We start from the raw sequence: 21,889 nt of genomic DNA on the forward strand, positions 1-21,889 counted from the left end.
AAAATAAAATTTGCTTTTTTTGGTGGAATTGATAAGGCATCAGAAGTGGCCTTTTGCAATGGAAATAAGCACGCAGGGTTTTCTTCTACTTTATAATAGTGAATTAATACAGAATAAATAGGAAAAAATGTTAGGGAACAATATGGTAAAATTATAGACCAAAAGTGTTAGAACAATGTTTTTAAAATGGTAACAGAAGAAGGTGCGTAAATTTATGTATACAATAATTTGGCAGTTTATGGAAGTAGCATCATTTGTAAATTAAATAGCACGCCCCGTCACGCCTCTAAATGAGGAAGGAAAGCAAAAAGAATTATTTTGAATAGGTCCATGGCATCACACCCCTCCAACACGCAGCACTGAGAGAAAACCAGACTGGCGACCCGTGTCTGGAATATGTACTGACTGGAACTCTCGGGAGGAGGAGGGGTTTCTTTAAAATTTCTTTTTTCCAGACAAAAGGGGCAGCGATCTTTTGACCTCTTTGACCATAGATGTGGAAAATGGCGAGCAAAGTTTTGGCTTCGTCCCTTGCTTTTCACCATGAAATAAAAGTCTTAGGCCTGTAACTCTCCCTGTCCCACGGGAGTGTGCAAAGGGAAGGAAAATAAGCGGCGTGGGTGAGGGGTGGCGGAGCAGAACCAGCGGAGAGAGGAGAGGCGCGAACCAGCCTCTACCGGGTGGGCGTGGAGCGGAGCGCAAGCCAGAACAGGTCCGCGTCCTCTCGGCCACTGCCGGCGGTGGGCGGGGCGCGGCGGCATCTCCGCGGGCAGACCCGCGTGCAGATCAGCTGGGAGCGGCCGGCCAGAAACTCCCGTGGATCCGCCGGGAGCTGCTGGACCCGCACGTCCCTCTCCCGTTCCAAGCCAGCCTGAGGGAGAGGTTTCCCCGAGGGAAGGTACCGAACGGATCTGGTGCAGGAAGCGACTCAGGTGTGTCCGGGGGTCAGTTTGCGTTTGTTTCGTTAGCCCTGGGGGCTCCCCGAATCTTTGAGCGAGACAGCAGGAGGGTAAGTGATTTGCTCCTGGGAGGAGGGGGTCAACTCCTTGTGGGTCGGAGATGGTGTGCAATCAGGGCTCCGTTGTTGCACGAAGTAGGGTGGTCCGAGGTCCCTCAGCCTTAAGCCAGTTAGAGACACCCCCTTTCCCAGCCCCGCCCCCTGGAGGCTGAGGCTGGATTCAGACCCCTCCGGTCAGTCGGACGGAGTAAACGGGTCCTCGAATCCTCCGGCTCCCACTTTCTCCGCCTGGTCACGGGTAGGTTGACCCTCTTGTCTTTCCTCCAGCCTCCCTTACCAGCATCTCTTCCTACCCTCTGGAGAGGATTCCAGACCCTCCTGGAGATTCCAGCCTTCTCCCGAGAGGGGGCTGCGAGGTCCAGCTGGGTTTGGGGTCAGTCCTGGCTTCACTCCTCTCTGCCCTTTACCATCTCTTGGGTCGTAAGGCTCAGTTCTCTTCCGCCAACACCCCCGCCCCACTGTCTTGCTCCCACTCTAAGGGGAGGATTCCAGATCCCGCTGGGGTTCGGTACGCGACGCCAGTTGGAAAAGGGAGATCTGTGGACAGCTGGGTTGGGGGGCGAGAAAACTGGGAGGGTTAGGAGCTCCACCTCCCCAGGCCACCGAGGGGGCGAGGGGTCAGGCTGGGGGCGTGTTGCCATGGCTCCCTGGTAGCGAAGCTGAGGGAGCTAGAGATGCCAGTCATGGAAGATCCCTTCTTCCTCTTTGTGCCTCTCCTCCTTCCTTTTTTTTTTTTTTTTTGAGTGAGAGTGTGCGTGGGGAGGGAGCAGGGAGAAAGTGATTAATTTGGAGAGCAGGGACTGGAGCCAGGAGGCTGGGGAACGCTAGCCAGTCCCTTCATTCCCACTCCTTTTGCCCGCTGCGAGCCTCACTTTCTCATGCAAGGGCAGGACTGAGGAATTCCTGCGACAAGCCAGGGCCCAAGAAGCCTCCGCCGCGCTAGCTCAGGTACCCACGCCCGGAGCCGCGCCCTGGGGCGAGCGCAGGGTGGGTGGTCGGGCTGTCAGCCGAAGGGCGGGCAGGGGAAGGGGTGGGAGGTGAGCGGCTGAAGGCGGGTGTGTAGTGACACAGCAGGGCGGCAAGGCGGGGAGGAAGATCCAGGTCCAGCCCAACTCGAGGGGCGCGGGGTTTCAGCCCCGCCCGCGTGAGCTCCCAAAGAGCCCCCAGAGCTGGCAAGCGGCGCCTGGCACGCGCGCGCGCGCGATGGCGCGCTCACGGGAACGCCCCAGGTGGGGGGCACATTTGCGCGTGCGCGCGGAGGTGGGCAACTGGTGAGCCACCTGGGCTCGTGCAAGGCAAAGGCTCTCGCCGCGCTCACGTACGTTCGAATTTCAGGTCCATCGTCTCTGAGATGTGTGCTTTTGGACGAGACATTTATCGACCCCGTCCCCCAGTTTCCCCTTTTGAATAATAGGGGTAATATCAGTACCTTCCTTTTAGGGTTTTTGAGCGACTGGAATGAGATAATTCCAGCAGACAGTTTAGCTCAGTGTCTGATGCGTAATAAACACTAAAAGTTATGGTTGCTGACGCCGTTACTTTTATTATAAGTTAGTCCTCAATTAGATACGGCGTGTTCTCATTATTCTGCATTTTTATTGAAGGCAAAATACTAATTTCTACTTTTGGAGACCATCAATTGACATTAATATTACTGGCCAGTCCTACTCCTACAAAGCGTTGCTTTGGAGCAGATTGGAAGATATAAACTGACCAACTGGATGGAGAGGGAAGCTTAGAAAGCTACTGGGGGAAACTTTTAGTGACAAGAAAAAAACAGTTGCTTTTACCGCTTTGTGTGTAAAAATGTTTCCTCTTTCACCTGCTAATGTTGCAATTGGCTTTGTCTTAATTTCATTTTCTTTATAATGGACCACCCTGTGGCTTTCAAAATTTAACTTGGTTCTAGAGTCTAGTGTATAACATGGCTTTCCATTTTATGGCCTTAAGTGCTGCAGTGGACTCACCTCTAGGAACGGCAGGGCACACAGTGAATAATCATTCCTCACAAGCTCCTGAATACTGTCAGTGAATAAATGGAGACAAATAATTTTGTCTGGGCAGGTGTGAGTACTGGCTAAGAAAGTTCATTAAAATCTCTTTCCGAGCATGTTTGTACTCTTCACTGCAGAAGTGCAGGACTGTGATGATTAATCTGTGTTTTCCAGATTGTTCTCTGTTGCATCTTATGGGCCCTTCCCTTTAAAGAAAAGGCTACGGACGTTTATTACTACTCTTGGTTATATAGGTGCTCCAACATATCTGGTGATGAGCAAACTCTACACCCCATTGACCTAATTACAGGTCTGACAGGATTTGATATTGCACGTAATGTATTTATTACCTTAAAGTTAATTCATCTCATTAAATGAAGTAGTATTAAATTCATTTTTAAATTACTTGCTTATTAAAATATTGGCAAGTTTTGATGAAGCTGAAGCAAGTAAAACCAGACAGATGTCACCGTCACAAATCTCCTTATGATTTTACAAAATAGACCTCACCTAGGAAAATGTTTGCTGGATAGGAGCTTGATTTTTATAGTTAACTTCTGAATTCTTTGAAGATAGCAGGTTGTTTGACCCAAAATTGCTTTTTTGAAATATTTTAGCCTGATTCATTTTTTTTAATGGAGAATTATAAATAAAAGTAATGGTTTAAGACTGATTTAAGATTCTACTAGTTTTTATCTCATAAAAGAAAATTAAGTAATAGAGGGTAGCTAATGGCATTAGATTTGAAGAAATGAGTGTCAGGAAGCTCTGTGAATAGCAATTCAGGTAGCAGAGTATTGAGTCAAGTTTGACTTTTGCACGACAACCAACACCCCCTTCTTCACAGTGAATATGTCATATTTAAAGGGTGCCTTGAGGAATTAGTGTGACAGCTTGCCTGAAATTCATGTGATCATTTACACATTCTTTCCCAGGAGCATTGGCATTAAATGTTTCATTTATTGGAAATTATTTTGCACTTTGACTTATGACAGCCAGCAGTGCCATAGAGTCTAATACTTTTTAGAAACAAAATTTAGCTTTTCACTATTTTGTATTTTCCCTAAAAATTTAAGCAGTAATGCACATGGAAAGTTTAAGTTAGGCTGAAGACAAAGGGTAAAAATAAAATCCCATGACAGATCCAGAAGTGTTGAGTCCTGAATCTGGGGAGCTAATTGACATGCTAAGGTATAATCTAGAGGACCAACTTGTCTCTATAGCAAGGCTGTTTTCAATGATGTACTGTATTATCTGATTCAATCAGTGTTCCTTGTTATTTTTTCAAAACGAGACCGAGAATACTATATTTTCAATTAGGAACATTTTGATTACAGCTTCATTCTAACTAACTAATTCCGTATGAAGGAAATGCAATTATTATGGTGATTTACATACAATATGCTAAATTAACACGGCTAATGAGTGAAAGCCTAATATTCTTTCTTTTCATTCCTGGAAAAATATTGTGCTAAGCATTCTTTCAAAGAAAAGATTACAGTATTCTCCGGCATTTTATGTCTACCTACAAGTAGAATTGGCATTGAGCCATTTTCTTTGCTATTAAAGTGAAATCTCTCACATTTTGGCAATCATGTGCCTCTATCCCTTTTTTGTGGGGGAGAGGGTAGAGAATGGAAACAATTCTCAATTTAATTAGTTATGGTGATTTATCCTTTCTCTACATCTTTATTGGAGGAAAGATTCTGTATTTTCTGATTTGGGAATCTGGTTAAAACCTTAAACGTTACTAATTACTGCAGTTTATTTTATGTGTCGCACTAGTATAGTTAGTTAATTATAGCTTTCTCATTAGCACCATGTAGAGAATAATGAATTAACACATCTCTTTGATCAAAAGAACATCTAAGTTTATCTTCTGAGAATAGAAGTGTTATTGTGTTACCGAAAGTCACTGTAATTTTCCCAAGAAACAAATCGGTTGGAATTCTCTAGCACTGGGATAAGAAGCTTGATGAATGAGGGAGTAGAGCAGTGGTTGCTTGGCAACCTAACATTATTCTGCAATTTCTCCTGGTATATTTATCCAGTAAACTAGAAAATTCTGTTTTGTTAACGAATGTTTTTAGTCAGTGCACAAGTAGACCATAACTAATTTAGATTTTATGTATTGTGGATGAAAAATGATCCTGCTTACCTTTCCACTGTGTTTAGATAGTAAAAATACAAAGAGAGAGAATATTCTGTTTTCAGTTTTTTAAAATTTTCTGTAAAAAATGTTTACTTAATTTTCACATTAGTTTATTACTACCAAAAGATTGCAACTTGTTTACCTCTTTGGAAGTCAAATTATTGGGAGTGTGTGTGTCTGTGTGTGTGTGTATGTTAAAATTGTGTGTACACAATTTTTCAATAAGAATCAGAAATAAATTTCGAACTGAGGTGAAGTCTTCAAAAGTCATGATTGACATGATAATTTGGTAAATTTAGGGGGGCATAAACATTCAATCCAAGCGATACCGGGAGACGATAAGAATAATAAATGTGCTGAATGGCAAATATATAAATGCACTCTGTTCTTTGACCAGGGTTTCTTCTTCAGGCGGTCTTATCACATTCTCTCCTCAGATGTTTGGGTGCATCTCATTTCCCCTATAGTTGTGAAGTAGGAGCTTAGCAAAGCCAGCCATTGCCCATCTTTCAGTCCACCTCTCCCTGACTCCAGGGACTACAATATACCATTTTCCTATTCAGCCTGTGAATTTTAGTGTGCATCATAATTCCCTTCTCAGATGGTAAAATCTTTTGAGGGCACATGCTTCATTTTATGCATCTCATAAACCCTACAGATTCTGGCACAGTGGGAAGCAAACTGGTGTGGCTGTAATAGTCAGGCTGCCAGGCTTCCAAATCCAGCTCTGTGAACTCCTCAATGTGTGGCCCTGGCTAAGTCATTTTAACCTCCCTAAGACTGATTTCATCTATGGAAATGAGGAGTAATAGCCATACCCAGCTCATGTGTGTTATTATGAGCGTTATATGGGGCAGTCTATGTAGACAAGTTATTAGAACTCATTAAGCATTCAGTAAATTCTGGCTTTTTTATTATAATAGTTACTCCATGCTCAGTGTATGAATGGATAAAAGAGAGATAGACATAAGTGTGTATCTATGTATATGAATAAGTATGAGCTTATTATATTATTATCATTAAAAGTATGGAACATGGTTTGACACCTACATCAATTATATGCACATATACATCAATTATCTGCACATATACTGGTTGTGATTGTTTCACATCTTTGAAGGATCCTGAGTAGTAGTTTTCAGGCTTGGCTGAAATGAGAATCACCTGGAGAGCTTTTCTTAAAACTAGCAACCCAGATCAGTTCAGTAAGAATCCCTGGAGGTGGTCATCAGGCATGTGGATTTTTGAAAGCTTCCGGTGAGATTCTGATGCAAGAGTTGAGAGCCACCGCCTTAGATTTGGGTAGGTCTTCTATAATATCATGTTGGCCTGAGGCATTGACTCACAGTTACCTTGGCATAATGAAATGTGGTTGAAAAAGAAGAGCTCTGATAAACCTCTGAGGTTTTTCTTACTAATCCCTTTGGTTTAGACAGCACTTTATTCTCTGAAGAGCTCAAATGTGCTTTTCATTTACTATGTATTTCATTTTTCAGCCAAATGTCTCTGTGAAGATGGTAGGGAAAAAGTCATTATCCTGATTTTGTGGATGAATGGAGAGAGCCATACAGAAATTAAATAATTTGATTAGATTCATACATTTAGAACAGACCCAGATATCAAGATTCCTGTCACTTTTGAGTTCTGGTTGTTTCTCTCTTTTTGCCTTGAGATTTCAAATGAGGGAGGGGGAAGGTGGTTGTTTTTGGACTAAATAATTGAGTAGGAAAGAGCTGTATAGATGAAAACTTCTACCTTTCTTGTTATAATTCTGCATTATAAGGAAAAGCAGATTTTTTTTTTTTTTTTAAGAAGAGGCACTGTAGTCTATTTAAGATCCAACCCTGTGTCCCTTGGACTGAACCCTGCCTACATATGTGTTTATTTGGCCTGAGGCATGTTTAAGAAATATTTGAGCCAATATTTAAAACCCAGATATTTCACATAAAATTCATATTTCTGACTCACCTTGGAAAACTTGATGTTCTTGGGATATTGGACCTGAATGCCCAGGTGACAGAGAGTACCACTGGCTGGAACTGGGTAACATGTCCCCTTGGCAGTCTTAAAGGACCCAGAGTTTTTCATCTTCTCTGGATAAAACCTGGCACTCTCTTGCTTTCACTTTGATTTTTTCCTGTATATAAGTAGTACTCAAATGGGGCAATTGAAGGGCATTTAAAGAAGGGACCACATCTTTTTGGGCAGGGTTGAGGGAAACCAACAAGGGCTGCAGAGGCACCCCTGGGGCTGTTACTGCCCTTAGTCCAGTGGGACGACAAGAGAGAAAATTTACTGGAATGTGAGAGCCATAGCTTTGGGGAAGGCTGCAGGCAGGAACTGTGGTTTTAGAGAAACATAGCCATTCTTGAGTCACAGGACACTGGTCTCCTACCCCCAGATCTTCTGCTCCTTCCTCGCAGTGGCTGTACCCACCAGCAGGCAGTGGACAAGGGAGCCTGGTGCAAGTGTCCTGCTGAAGTTGGATCCCTCTGCACAGAGCAGCCTGGAGAAAGGTGGAGAAGGGATCTGAATCTGGGGGGTTAATGGAGAATATGAAGCACACCTTGAAGGCTTCAAATGTATAGAATGTGAGTAATGGGGAGGAAGAAAGCTCGAATTGCCAAAAGCAGGACAAAATGGAGAATCATTAAATTTGCATTCAGGGCTATCTTTTCCTCTTTTTCTTTGTTGTTCCTTTCTCGGCTCCTCTTTCATTGCCCCAGGTGGGCATGCTCATGGCCAGAGGTGAGTTTCAGTTGCAGCCTTCAAACTTCAAAACAAACTTGTCTATTCCCTTGCATTATCTCTGCTTTCCAAGATGAGAGCTTTACAGCAGAGAGAATAATGCAAAAGATGTATTCTCTCTTCTAAGGTAACAGGCTTGCATTTTTAGCAGAGGTTCCTCCCTAACAAAAGCTTTTGCTGTAAGTGGTGATTTTAACTCTAGAGATTGCAGGTGTCGTACCCAGGAAGTGGAGACACCCTCAAATAATCCTCTGGCAGCCTGAAGTCATTGCGACCTGGATATTTGGGTCTCTGGAGGGTACCTCTCTTTGGTGTAGTGGTGTCAGGGTAAAGAGGATGAGGAAATAGATCAGGGATGCATTGGTAGCATCCTGATGTGAGAAATTTGTATGTTCCCTGGCCAAGGGACGTAGTCAGTGTAATAGAAGGTAAATTGGTGAGAAAAATGTGGAGATTTTTGATGATTTGATGCTATTAGAGTTGATTGTGAATTCAGTTTGTTCTGTGTTGAAGACCTCCACTAAAGAATGTAATGTGATAGAATATCAGCTTACTATGGGATGTCTTACATATTGATGTGTTCAAAGGAAATAACACCTCTCCTGTGCAAAGGTTCAAGGGGAAGATAAGTATTGACCTTTTCTGAGACTCTTGACACTTGACACTGCATTTCCATCCATTTGGAAGATTCCTTCTGAATATTTCTATTTAAAAATCACCATGTCTTGCATTATTTGAGTACTTATTTGAGCTTTTTATAGAATTTTAAAAGCCCCATATCTCATGTGACTTTTTCAACAACATGGCAGACAAAAAGTGACAGGTTTGCTAGTTCATTTATATAGAGGAAAAAAAACTGAAGCAAGGTCGAATAGCGGGCTGGGCAGTGGTGAAACCAGAATTAAAGTGCAGATACCCTGATACGTAACCAAGTTCATAATCCACTCTACAGCTTTTAGATTTCCTTATTTAAAAAAAAAAAAGAGAACTATCGTATAGCTGATTTCTTTTTTTAAAAACAAATTCAGAGTTAATATATATGCTGAGGGATGCAGTGAATGTAGGGGAAGTATTGAAAACTTCACCAATTATATTTCCAAGGTTGAATATAGCCCTGCCCAAAGATAGAGAGATTAGATTTTTTTACATAGCTTCCGTAATTCCAGTGCACATTGATTGATTAGTTGATTGATTGATTGTGTGTTCTATGAGACATTGACAGCGACCAATCATTAAAAAGCTTTTATTGAATAACTGCTTTGCGCAGGACTGAGGCTGTGCCAGGCAAACACTTAAATAGCTATCACTTATTAAATGTTTATGATGTATTTTGCAATCTCTGCATCAGTGTTTTGAGGAAAGTACTATTATGATAATACCCATTTAATGCTGAGTGTCACAGACATAGGGGCGTCCTTGTCCTGGGTCACACAATATGGCCTGGAAGTTGCTGAGCCGGGACTTCAACTCAGAAGTATCTGCTCCCCAGCCACAAGATCTTAACTACTGCACTATGGTGCCTTTGAGTCTGGCAGACCCCTTCAGCACCCCCTCTTAGTTTGGACTTCTGTAGCAAAGTACCACAGACTGAGAGGCTTATAAACAACAGAAATTTATTTCTCACAGTTCTGGAGACTAGAAGCCTGAGATCAGGGTGCCAGCCGTCTTCTGTTTGCAGACTGCTGACTTCTTGTTGTATTGTCACAGTGAGAACGGCAGAAAGGGCCCAAGAGAGTTCTCCAGTTTCCCTTTTATACGGGTACTAATCTCATTCATGAGGGCTCTACCCTTATGATCTAATTCCCTCCCAAAGGCCACACCTCCAAATACCATCACATCTGGATTAGGGTTTCAACATACGAACCTGGGGGAGACACACACGTTCAGTCCATTGCACACCCTTTCTCTTCTCTCTTTGACTTCATTTCCCATGTGTGCGATGTCCGTCAGTACCCCCCTAGATTAGTAGGATTCTCTAACTATGGTCTTCATCAAGGGCCAGCACTCATCCCTGTTGTCCAACCAGATTTACCTGTTCTGTGTCTTACTACCTCAGGTAAACATGTGGAAAAGTAGATAATAAGGGCTCCTCCTAAGGTATTACATGATATTGTATGTTTATACCAGGAATGGTGGCATTTAAAATGGTGGATTTAAAATTCTTGTTGCAAAGATTCATTGTGAGGCACTGCCATGTGGGAGATACATTGGGAAAGGAGGACATCTGTGTTTTCTCCAAAATCATGTCATAAAAGTGTTTGGTGTCTGAGTCTTCCTGAAATGTGTCCTGGGCACCAGTATATGTAAAAATCAACCTTCACCCTCACCAAAGCTTTTGCTTGCCCTCATTACCATTTCTTATTTCTTGGCAGGAATGTTTCTGCTGCTCTATAGTATCAATATGCATGGATTCCCTTCATATCTGGGTATTATATGTAACCAATTGCATTACACGGTTGACATTTCCACAAAGGTGTATCTGCCGCTCCCGATTAAGATAGAAATAGTTGGCAGTGGTAGATGCCATATCCCAGCCTGACTGTTCTTGAAAATGACACCTATCATAACGAAGGCGCTGTCTTTATTAGCAGCTGTCAGTTAAGATAAGGCTTTGGAGGGAAAAGGAAATCAACTCTATTCTAGGCATGGTCAATATATTTAGGAATTTTGAGAGGTGTTTGATTTTTTTGGTGTGTGGTGTTTAGAAAAAAATGTACTTTTTTTAATATGCAAAATACAAGTAGCATTCTCAAATACTGACTCCAAAAGGCTCTTTTTTATATAATAGTGGCAAAAATGTGTTTGCTTTCTGCTTTGTCTATAGAGCAGATCCCATTTCCTTGGACTATATGGAGTGGATTTGCTTTAAGGCTTTTGTTTGATCCATGCCTGCTTCTTTAGAGTACAGCACTTAGCTCCTCAAGAAATGAACTTATTTTGGTATTATAAATTCAGAGACTTTCTAAACTTGTTCTGTACAGTGCATCTGATGACTCAGCAGAGAAATCATTCATTAAATTAAAATACTTAAGGCAGTATACAATGGCAAGAAATTGAAAACATTGTCCACGATGGAAAAGTAAAAAAAGAAAAATATAGTAATTTTAACATCTATAGACTACACCAGAATGAATAACGGACTATTTTGGGTTATTCGTTATTGTTCACTAATTAGAGACATATACTGTTTTCCACAAAGGAGATCTGAGTGAATGGTTAAAAATAGAAAGCCAAAATAAAGGTGTTTAAATTTGACCTCGACCCTGTTTCACATTGTGAACTCCAGCAATGCTCAGTGGAGCTAGATTTCAAAGGGTCTCAAGAGACCTTTTTCCATGCATACAAGTTTCCGCATGTAATTGATTTGGGCTGAATAGATTTTGAGCACAATTGATTTGCTTGAAATAATGCTGAAGGACCAGGCTTGAGCAGTTCACGTACAACTCATGTGAGTCAAGTTCAAATAAATTGGATTTGACCTTAATCACTATCCCCTCAAAAAAGGGCTGGCAGTCATTAGAGGGAATACCATCCAATTATGTATAAAAATTGACGTGAGTTGTTTGAATTGGAAATTGACCTCCACATACAAGACCTCCTTTTGAAAACTTGGTCACTACCTTCTATTTCCCTGTTTCACCAGCTGTAAACTGAGGATAGAAGCATTTACCGTTGCCTCCCAGTGGCAGTTGGAGGATTAATGAGCTAATATTTGTTAAGTGTTTCGAGGATAAAAGTGCCAGCTATTATTATTACTAATAAACCATTTTTCTCCAGTGTAATTTTGGACAGCAGCCATTAAAAACCCATTGCTGTATTTAACAGTATAACAGCCTGCTCGAGCCTGGCATTTACTGCCTCAATTAAGCATGCATTCCGCTTCCTTTGCCCCTCCAAATTCTGAGCTGATGAGGAGGGACGGAAAGGTTTGTGTCATCATCTCCCAAGTTCATTTAAATAATGGGTTTAACAGACTGGATGCTTCTGGTGGAGAGTCCCTTGATTGTCTCCTCTGAAAATTAGAATGTGTCCTTAATGGGAGGCTAATTTGGCTGTCCATTTGGTTCTGTGTCCTATGAAGGGAACGGAGGCCCTGTTCTAGATTTTTATTCAACTGGATTTACATTGCACTTACTGTCTTTGAAGATTGCATACCAATATGGTTTTGGTTATTTACAACCGGTTCCATAAATGAAACAAGATTATGTGAGTGGCTGTAAGTGTATACGTGCATGGGGTGGGCAGGAGGGTGTGCACTGTTCACAACTCATGCTAAAACTGAAGTGGAAAACTGAAGTAATTACACAGCTACTCCCAGTCCATAAATATTAAAAAAATAAAATTGGAAGCCTTGAATAATACAGAGTAGTTTATTAATCTGTAGTTAACATATCATATTAAATACTTTCAATCCGAATTTATTTTGACCTATGTAGATGTCCTAAAAATAAATATTTCTCACCTATTGCCAAAACAATGCTCATTTTCCTCCATGCTGTTTTACTGCTACAAATAAGAGTGAAAATGTCAAATAAATCAATGACTGTAATGATAGGTATTCATTTGGAGTTTACTCACCAGGTAACTCCAGTATTTAAATCCTAAGCTAGTATCTAAAAATTGAACAAAAGAGGCATCATAGCAACCTAAATCTAATCTCTGCAAAAATTCACCAAACTGCAATAATTTTATTGTGGAAAGACCAGCCTCATTCGATGACTATTTACTCTTAATTTAGAAGCATCCCAGTAAGCTTAATTGTCTGTTTTATTTTAGCGGACAACAGGATAAACTGCAAGTTAGAGCAGATGAAGGAAATGTTGCAGATTCATTCACAGACAAAAGAATTTACAGCTAACATCTCTTCAGCAAGGGATAAAGATAGAAACGCTAGAAAAAGACAACTCAGAAATCATGAGTATATGGATGGTTCTGAGTCATTAAGAAATTACAACATAGTTTAGAATAGAAAAGATAAATTTTCATGTATCACGTATAGGAGTACAGATCATTTATCTGAAAATCACGTAAAACCCTCTTAACTAGTGATGTAGCTGTTTAAGAATGTTAAATACAAATACAAAAGAGCAATAATAAAACCTCCAAACCTTTTACAAGATGTCCTTCTAGAAGCAATGTACTGATAACTATCCAAGGTACTATTCTTTGCAGGTAAGATGTTGTATTGCCCACTATAGGGAAACCACAGTGTATTTTTTTATTACTATCACTTAGGGAGACTGTGCTGTGTAAATACTATCACCATTCCATTGACTTCTGAAATTGAGTTCACGCTATTTTCATCATTTATTTTGTTGAATTGTGTACCGGGAATTCACCATATGGCTTAAAACTGTTTAAGACCTCAGTAGATACGTGTTTTGCATATGAGATTCTTGGGGAAATACACAAGCTGCTTATTGTTTGGAAGAAAAATACCTGGAGGCTTATGTGTAGCTAAGAGGGGAAATGATGAAAAATGATTCAGAAATGTGACCATGTAGCAATTTATGTAAAATGTGAAGGGGCGTTTTCCCATAAATCTATTGCTACATGGCAAACTAACCCATAACTTAAACAAGTTAAAACTCCATTTTATGAAATTTCATAATTTTGTGGGTCAGGAATTCAGCCTGGGCTGGGGTAAGTGATTTCTTTAGCCCCACCTCGTAACAACTGAGGTCACCTCGTGGTTTTCAGATGGTGGCTAAGCTGGACTGGTGGCCCCAAGATGGCCTCACTTGCATGTCTGTTGTTTTAGCCAGTTGGGTTGAGCTCAGCTGGGCTTCTCTTCCTTTTCATGTAGCCACATGGCCTCTTCACTGGTTTCTGCAACATATTGTTGGACTTCTTGCATGATGGCTCAGGGCTCCAAGAGCTAAACTTAGAAGATCGTCAGTTGTCTTAAAGGCCAGGTGTGGAGTAGCCCTTCCGCTGTAATCCATTGGTCCAAGCCATGAAAGACTATTCTAGATTCAAAGGGGGGACTCATCTAACTACCTTGCTGGAGGATTCTAGTAGACAAGGTAGGAAGAAATTTTTTTTCAAAGACATGCTGATAACAGGATTATCAAGCCCACTGTGACACCATGTACTTCATACACGATTGATTAAAAAGTGGAAGAAACATGGAACAAGCAGAACTACTCTCTGTCCCAAGGGGATACTCCTTTGTCTTCCCCAGTTCCTAAATATCTTAAGCCCAGGAAGACAAATGCCTTTGAGAAGGGAGTGTGACAAGAGGGTGAACTTGGGCTCCATGGAAGTGCCTGTGGTTTTGTCTGGAGAGAGGGGCTAGAGTTGAGAGTAAGGGAGGGACGAGTTGGCCAAGAATACTTCTGGCTAAAGATTCTTCAGGGGGATAGGCTTTTCTGATGCTTTTGTCTTCTGATCCATTTACATTTAGCCTTACTCTTCTCCATTTACCTTGGAAATGGCTTGGGCGTGGGAGAACCAGGAGTACCTCCTCAGAGTCAGAAGGGCCAAGGTGGAACCCAAAGGCCAGGAATTAAGGAGGTGACTGCTGAGATTCCATAAGGCACCAGGCTTGAGGAGGGAGAGAGAAGAGCTGCTCCATTTCCTTCTATTTGTCCATTACAGCCACACATGGAAAAGGAAGCAGGCTCCTTGGCCTGAAATGATGATTGTGCATTTGGCTGCAACCCTGCTTTACCTGTAACTTTCAGAAGCATGGCTGTAATGGGAAGGCGCTAATGGGGAGCGAGGACCAACATTATTCTTATTTCTTCTTGTGCACAGAACAAGAAGCAGGTTAAGAATATATAGCCGAGGAGCTTTCTTGGACTATTTCTTTCTCTTCAAGGGCTCACTGAGAGTGGCTGAAGAACAACTACCGCCATGCCTGATGTAGGTTCCGTTTGTGTTCTCATTGCTTCTGCCTTTCTATTTTCTCAAATCCTCCCATCATATTCTTCCTTCTATAGCCTGTCATTTTTTCTCTAAGTACTTGGGAGCCAAGCATGCTATTTTTCTTATACCTCTGACTCCCACCTTTCTGATAAACGTGAGTAGACGTGTTTCTCCTGCAGTCTTGCCGAAAGCACCAGCAGAGTATTGCGCTATATTTTTCATATTTCAAAAATTATGTCAACAGGCAAAATGCAATATATGTAACCCTAAAAGGCTATGCTACGGTGTATTTAATTCTATACTGGTAATGCTTTAAATTGCCTTTGAAAGACACAATGTATGTACCTTTAATTTGATACTCGTAAGGGCTAGGTATTTAAGCGAGGTAGGTATTGATCCTGTTCAGAGAGTTAAGGGAACTCGTGGAACTCATATGTGTGAATGTGGAACTAGAAATCAGGTCATCTGATTTTGTCTTAAAGTTATTTTAATGGCAAATCATTTGTGACTCTTAAAAGATTTCCTTATTCAGAAAATGCAAGTTTTCTGAACAGGTTTCATTTTTCAGTGATATAACCTAAAGACTTATAAATTTTAAATTCTGCTCTCTTGGATCTCAGAAAAAAAAATGAAAGAAATGGAAGCAATTGATGGTGGTTGTAAACTGAGTTTTCTATAATGACTTTGTACTTAAAAAAAAAAATGATTGGGACTACTAAAACACAAGCAATCGTAGGTTCCCCACAGTTTTTTTTTTGATATAGCAAATACATTTTTACTGTAGCAGAGAGCATCTTTTCTCCCATCTCCCTTTTAGCAATTTGCCATTTTCTGTCCTCTTTAACCTTTCTCTACTTTAAACAACCGGGAAACCTGCTTCAGCTTTCTCCTTGACACACTGAGATTTATTTCTCATGAGCTATTCCGGAAAATTCCTTGTTCAGTCTTCTAATCACTAGACCACAGCAACCTTTCTCTCACTGGATTTCTGCATTTTATTGTCGCCCGTCTCCACTAAGACCTAAACGTCACTGTTAAAATCCCCTTTCTCGCTTGTCACTTTGACCATAATGTCACTTACTTCCTGAAAATTTCCCCTGGCTCCCCACTGCTCTGCAGGCCAAGTAACTGTCATACTTGGTTTCCACATCCAGCTGGGCTCAGGCTTCATGATTCCTCTCTTCTTTCTTGTATCCTTAGAGACTCCCTCCTCTTACTGGACAGCTCGTTGCTCCTGTCTGTCTTCTCAGACACATTTCCTGCTGTCCTTTCTTCTTAAAGTCACTGGTCACTCAGTAATCTACAATTCTCTAAGACTGCACTCACTGAAATGTAACCATTGTCACGATTTCTGTCTTATCTTTGTGCCGTCTACCATAATTCACTTACATTTTTAACTGGCTCATTGTAAAAAGACACTGACTTAAAATGTAAGTTTTATTTCACTACTATCAATGAAACACCAGTGTCAGCGGGAAATAATGAAAGGTCACTACAAACGTGAATACAATGAAAACAACCCAAGGTCATTACATTCTAGCGAGGTCCCATTGCCTGACCAAGGCTCCAGGCTTAAGTCCTGCTCCCTCTTTATGAAACAGCAAGATTAGAAGAGTTAAAGCGCTGTTAATGATATATTAGAACCTACCTGAGACTTCCAGGTTTTTATAGTCAGAAGGATTAAAAGAGAAAGGATGTTCACTTACATCCTGCCCAAAGCCACTTTCTAAGATTGTCTCAATACTGAGACTACTGCTCTAGGACATGCAACCCAACTGCAGGAGGGTGAAGACACCCCTAAGAAAAATTCATCACAGTCCTCCTCTCTCTTTATTCTATTATGTTCCTGCATTTACTCTTTATGTGAAAATTTAGGAAGTTCTTGCTGTGTGGAAATCACTACGCTGAATGGACAAATTCCAAGATGAATTAGACACGGTTGGTGGCCTGAAGATGAATACATGCCCGTAAAATGTTATTAATCTGAGTATGTCTAATTAAAGAGCTGGGACAAGTACACAAATAAGTATACTGCAAAATAAAGGATTATAAATGCCATTTAAAGTACTGACAATGTGTGGTCAAAATAGAGAAAGGTTACTTCCAGCTTGTGCACTACTAAAAGGTGTCAGGGAAAAGGCAGAACTTTTGAAAGGCAAAGACGAAATTCCATTTCAGTTATCATTCCTCTGAAACAAAATACATGTTCAAGCCCTATTTAATGAGCATTTGATTTTTAGCAGTGTTTGTCACAGTGTAATCTAGTGCTGTTTGAGAAGATCTGAAGTGTTAAAATGTGATCTGAATACCTTTCTCAAGTTCTGAAAGACCTTCCCACGTATTATAAAAGAAGAGCCCTCCCTAATTTGAAGTGGGCTTACAGAAAGCCAAACGTATTTGGAAGATGGTACCGTCACAGCATCTGCGTTTAGGGAGCCAGCCTAATGCCTGCTTGACTGGCAGAGAGGTCAGGGGTACGGGCATTCTGAGCCATCGTAGGGATGTTTGGTGCCAGTGACCTTGCGAGGTGATTTTCAGTTTTAAGATGGCCAGGAAACCGGTAGAAAAACACAGCACTATCCTTTTTTTTTTTTTTTTTACAGTTGGGTTAATTTCCCCTCCATGTTTCAGAGTACTGCTATTTCTGCGTTCTCTAGTCTTTTCTAGGACCTCATTCTTAGTCATGGAAGCTCAGATAATGCACATATGGTCATTCTGTGGTCAGTTCTCTAAACATAATATGCATGTGAAATGAAGAAAAGGGGAAACAGGAAAGTAATGATAAGGACTTGAAATATTAGGGTCTGACTATGAAATATCAGGATTCTCTAAATTCTTGTTTATTTGTATAATCTCACCACTTTAAGTAATTTTACTTTTTCAAAAAGGTACAAAAATGAATACCCACAATATTGATTAGTAATGGATCTTCTTCCTTCTGATAGCTCCTTGAATAATGCACCCTGTGTTAATTGCTATGAATTTTTTATTCATACCTAGAAATACACAAAAATCCAGAGTTCTCTTGGAAGGAGTGCTTCCATTGGTAGAGTTTATAAAGCAATAGTTACAGTGATGTGAAATATCCTTACAAAGAATAATTAGGTGCATCTACTAAGTAACAGTGTCAAGGCATAATGTAGAGATTAAAAGTTGAGAGCTTAAACACGGCCAGCACACACACACACTCACATACGTGTATGTAATTGCTCTTTTGCAAATCTACAGAACCTCACTTATGTTGCATTCACTCTCTTAGGCTATGCTTTCTCATAAAGCATTCATTCATCAGCAAAGTGAAAACCTCTTAAAATTGTCAGTGGGTTTGCTTAAGCCACTGTATGCTTATTGAGGGCAAAATGCGACATCTATTTCTTGGCCACATACTAGGTGATTAATTATAAAACTGTTCTGTGCATTGAACCATCTCTCTCAAAAGGTCTACAACTTGGCTTTGACAACAGTGTCATTGACATCTGTTGAATGATTCAATGGTGAAAGTTACCTCTGGGTTTGCCATATTATGATTTCTAAATTTGTTTGACTTTCAACATTTCCACTCGTTTTTCATTTATTGGCTCCATGGATCAGTCAGTTTTATCAAATTTGTCAACTGCCAGCCTAAACCTTTGAACTTTGGTATAATGAACGTTCTGAGTGAGAATATATATATTTGGAGATATTTTAAACCTAAGAATTTAGGATCTGAGACCTAGCTGCCAGAATATGTAAACAAAATATGGTGTTTAAAAAATACTGCTGTATTTTAGAGGGACACTACTGATCAGGTGATATTTAAAATCTGGGTCTAATGGTACAGCTTTAAACTGAAGTACTGTGGGAGAAATAGTATTGCTGGTATTTGAATTTTTGGCTCATTGAGGGTAAAATGTATCTTTGAGGGTATATGGCACAATAATTCTAAGTACTACAGTTTTGTTTTTCTTTTTGATATCCCATGATTTCAAATTTGACTCTCCTAGATGACAATTGAAAAACAAATCTCCCTGCTTTTTGTATTTTTTTTTTTTTTTTTTGCGATATGCGGGCCTCTCACTGTCGTGGCCTCTCCCTTTGCGGAACACAGGCTCCAGACGCTCAGGCTCAGCGGCCATGGCTCACGGGCCCAGCCGCTCCGCGGCATGTGAGATCTTCCCGGACTGGGGCACGAACCCGTGTCCCCTGCATCAGCAGGCGGACTCTCAACCACTACGCCACCAGGGAAGCCCCTGTATTCTTTTTAATGTTGTCAGGAGAAGAATTAAAGCGACTATTATCTTTTATAAAGCTAATGAGAGTGAATTCTGAAATAATGCACTAGAGAAAGCTCTTTTTAAAAATTTTTATTTATTTATTTTGGCTACACCAGTTCTTAGTTGTGGCATGTGGGATCTTCATTGTGGCATGCGGGATCTTTAGTTGCAGCATTTATGCGGGATCTAATTCCCGACCAGGGATCAAACCCAGGCCCCCTGCATTGGGAGCATGGAGTCTTACCCACTGGACCACCAGGCAAGTCCCTAGAGAAAGCTTTTATGAATAAAATAATGACCTCTGAACCCTAGAATAGTCAATGTACACCAAACCTGTTTATAAAAAAGAAAGAAAGTTTGTGCCTACAGATGCCACTAGTAAGATGTGACTTTGCTCGTAGAATCTCAACATCATATTTCCCCTAACACTGGTAATTGCCTGTGAATAGTGGCAGTATACTCAGGAGACTTACTTCCTCCTTAGCCACGTGCCATCGACCACTCAAGGAGCGTTGCTGGACGTTACTTTGACACTCACCAAGGGGACCGTACATTTTGAGAAAGGGCTCCTAAATATTCATACCTAGATAACTAGCATTTTACCATTTTCTAGCATTTTCCCAATTTGGCAGTGGTTTCTGCATGCCACACCCAGACTTCTTTTCTTCAGCAATGCTGATTAATGGAAATGCCTTGATAGAGGCTCCAAAGCTAACAGCAAATTCAGCAGTGCAGAAAGACTCCAAATCGTGTTCTTCTTCTTTGTCAATATTTTCACTAGGGCAATGTAAGATATTAAATCACCTGGAATTAGTTATGTGCCATTTCAGCTACGCTTTGAGCTCAACCTGCTACAAGCTGCTTGTGCTGATCAGCAGTTTAAAAGTCTGCAGAGGAAGGAAATTTTTACTAGCTTGATTTTTTCCCCCTTCAGTCCTGTGTGCATCAGGGGAGGAATTATCTTCTGTGCAACTTGGTCTGACCAGATTGATGCTGGCAAGGAACCATGTCAGAAAATTTGACCTATGGGGCTGTAGCTATGCTCCCAAACAGAAGACAGAAGAACCAGCATCTTCAAGTGAAGTGTGTGTGTGTGGTATGTGCGTAGTTTTGATTTCAAGGAGTCATTCATTCATTCCTCAAAAATGTATTGAGCTGTTTGTTATAAATCCCAGGCTCTGTGCTAAGCACTAAGGTGAAGACAGATCCCCTGCCCTCTCATAGTTTGCCATTACTGAGAATGTCAGCCAATAAATAAATAAACAATAAAATCATTACTGGAAAGAAACAAAGGACTGTGGTAGAGGAAAATGAGAGAAGGAACTTAACTTTGGCAAGGGCTGTCTGAGAAGGTGACTTTCAAGCTGAGCCAGAAAGGGGAGAAGGCAAATAGGAAAAGAGCCAGAAGAGCAGAGTTCCAGGCAGAGGGGCAGGGAGTGGAAAGGCAGTGTGTAAGACACGAATTTGGCGTCGTCTGGAACTGACAGAAGGCTGAGACCTGGAGTGCAGTGAGCGTGGGAGAGCTTGGCACGGGTGAGGTTAAGGCAGATCATATAAGGCCTTCTAGGTCATGCATGAGAATATGGATTTTAAGTAACTTCAAAAAAATGAAGGCAGTTAAGCAACTTAAAAAATCATTTATACAATTTTAAAGGTTACTTTCCATTTACAGTTAATACAGAATATTGGCTATGTTCCCTGTGTTGTACAATACATTCTTGAGCCTATTTTACACCCAAGAGTTTGTACCACCCAGTCTCCCACCCCTATATTGCCCCAATACTGGTAACCACTAGTTTGTTCTCTATATCTGTGAGTCTGCTTCTTTTTTGTTATATTCACCAGTTTGTTGTGTTTTTTAGATTTCACACATAAGTGGTATCATACAGGATTTGTCTTTTTGTATCTGACTTATTTCACTTAGCATAATACCCTCCAAGTCTGTCCATGTTGCTGCAAATGGCATTATTTCATTCTTTTTTATGGCTGCATAGTATTTCAGTGTGTGTGTGTGTGTGTGTGTGTGTGTGTGTGCACATGTATACCACATCTTCTTTATCCATTCATCTGTTTACAGACACTTAGGTTGCTTCCATATTTTGGCAGTTGTAGATAATGCTGCTTTGAACATTGGGGTGCATGTATGTTTTCAAATTAGTGTTTGTGGGTTTTTTTGGATATATACTCAGGAGTGGAATTGTTGGGTCATGTGGTAGTTCTATTTTTAGTTTTCTGAGAGACCGTCACACTGTTTTCCACAGTGGCTGCACCAATTTACATTCCCACCAACAGTGTACAAGGGCTCTCTTTTCTCAACATCCTCACCAACATGTATTATTTGTGTTCCTGTTAATGACAGCCATTCTGACAGGTGTGAGGTGATATCCCATTGTAGTTTTGATTTGCATTTCCCTGATGACTAGCGATGTTGAACATCTTTTTATGTGCCTGTTGGCCATCTGCATTTCCTCTTTGGAAAAATGTCTATTCAGTTATTCAGGTTGGTTTAAGCAACTTGATCTGATTTATGTTTGTAAAAAAGAAAAATCGCTTTTGCTATTGTGTGAAGACTAGATTATGATGGAGAGCAAGATCTGTTGGTTTTCCACATGGGAGATGAGGACGATTTGGACTTGAACCAGGGTGTGATAGAGGGGATTTTGTAAGCGAGACCGTTTATTGTACTTCTAATAAGATGATATGGGTGGTTTGGGGCTTGTTATAAGGAATAACACACAGCCCGTGCAGGCAGGAAACCTACACAGGAAACAACGAAAGAATAAGGAGCTGTGTGATGACAAGGTTTAAGATATTTGTTTCCATGCTGCTTAGTAGCAGAGGGAGTTGTATGAGC

General features: G+C 40.9%; 1 protein-coding gene across 13 annotated transcripts in view; it reads left to right on the forward strand.

Annotated features, from left to right (window-relative positions):
* The first annotated feature begins 763 nt into the window (after positions 1 to 763).
* CHL1 (cell adhesion molecule L1 like) overlaps positions 764 to 21,889 on the forward strand; it is a 198,607-nt gene continuing 177,481 nt past the window's right edge. For 5 of the 13 annotated variants that reach the window (XM_089919564.1, XM_089919558.1, XM_089919566.1 and 2 more), the window contains exon 1: positions 765 to 932. The gene's annotated coding sequence lies outside the window, so the exon portion shown is untranslated. Of the gene's footprint in view, positions 933 to 1,014; positions 1,257 to 1,651; positions 1,967 to 2,109; positions 20,132 to 21,889 lie in introns of those variants that run through there. The other 8 variants (XM_022572537.3, XM_089919568.1, XM_089919561.1 and 5 more) reach the window with 7 other exon arrangements.

The sequence above is a fragment of the Delphinapterus leucas genome, chromosome 10 (genome assembly GCF_059928025.1).
Source record: "Delphinapterus leucas isolate spDelLeu-1000000601 "Yukka" chromosome 10, BTC_Dleu_Yukka2, whole genome shotgun sequence".
Lineage (NCBI taxonomy): Eukaryota > Metazoa > Chordata > Mammalia > Artiodactyla > Monodontidae > Delphinapterus > Delphinapterus leucas.